The sequence below is a fragment of the Galeopterus variegatus genome, unplaced genomic scaffold (assembly GCF_000696425.1).
Source record: "Galeopterus variegatus unplaced genomic scaffold, G_variegatus-3.0.2 Scaffold6542, whole genome shotgun sequence".
Classification (NCBI taxonomy): domain Eukaryota; kingdom Metazoa; phylum Chordata; class Mammalia; order Dermoptera; family Cynocephalidae; genus Galeopterus; species Galeopterus variegatus.
In genome coordinates, this window is record NW_007732653.1 from 47925 (window position 1) to 49194 (window position 1270).

A 1270-nucleotide genomic window follows, 5' to 3' on the forward strand; every position below is an offset into this window, starting at 1 on the left:
TTGCCCATGAGAGGGTTCAGACAATATTAATAGACAAATTAAAAGCTGCTGTGCTCCTATTACTGTCCTTTCATCTTTAATAGAAGGATGAAGTCTAAATTCTAATCACTCTCTTCGCTTGCTTACCTGCTAGTTGTGTGGACTGGCCGCACTACCCCACCTGCCTGGAAGAGAGCATCTCGCTCTGGCATTGCTCTTTGCAGGCTTGGGACCAGCCCCTGGGACGACTTAGCCCCCCATGAGTTCTGCCTGGAAAACTCAAAGCGGCCAAAAGAATTTTCCCTTTGTTGCAGCAAACATTTGATGATAGGTCCCTGACCTTCCTTTCTTAGAGTATTTATTTTTTAAAAAAAATTACATGCAGTTGCCAATCTTTTCTCTCTCCCTTTGAGAGGTTTATGTGTCTCCCACAACTCAGGAGTGTCTGTCGTTCTCAAGGACCTGAAAGCCGTTCCTTTGAAATGTCATCATCAGGAAGGACAGGGCCCATGTCTCCCACCTCTGTGGGAGTGCAAGAGTCTAGTACTGATGAGCTCCAGTAGGCAGACCCAGTTACCCTAATTGCACTGACACTGACCAACCTTCTTACCCACTTTTTGTAATTTTTCACTTCTCTGCCTCTGCTCAAGCCCCAATCACTCTCCCCCCTCATCCCTCAGGCTGTCTTTGGGATGGCATGCCACCTCTGCACAAGAAGAAGTCGAGCTCAGTTTACCCCAGACTCTCTTCCCTACTGCAGTAGTTAACACTGAATAAAATCCATCTTCACCACCTTTAACTTGTGCCTGGTTGTATTTATCTGGCAATATTGGCTTCCTAATAATTCTGACCAGGGGTTTAATGAACAATAAAATTATTTTGTAAAAGAATAATGAGTGACTAGTATTAAAGTAAGAGAGAAGTGAAAGGACTCAGGGCAGGTGATGACTCTGAGAAAATTAAAAAAAAAAAAATTACCAGGCTGAAAAAGTGGAAAGTCTCACGGTTCTGGAGGAGGAATAGTGGCTGAATCCTTCAGAAACTTGTCACAGAGCAATACAGCCCCCAGATGTAGCCATGGGTCAGACAGTGGGTGCCCTAGAGCGACAAAAGGAGGAGAGTCACCATGATCAGAACCCCTGCTTCCCACAGATCCACTCTCAACACTCTCAGCAGGTTAGACACCAGCACCTTGACACAACCTGAGGCCACGTGTGTCCCCAGTCCGGTGGGATGGAAACACAAAATCAAATGTTTACTTACATACAACAAAAACATACTGATAGAGTTC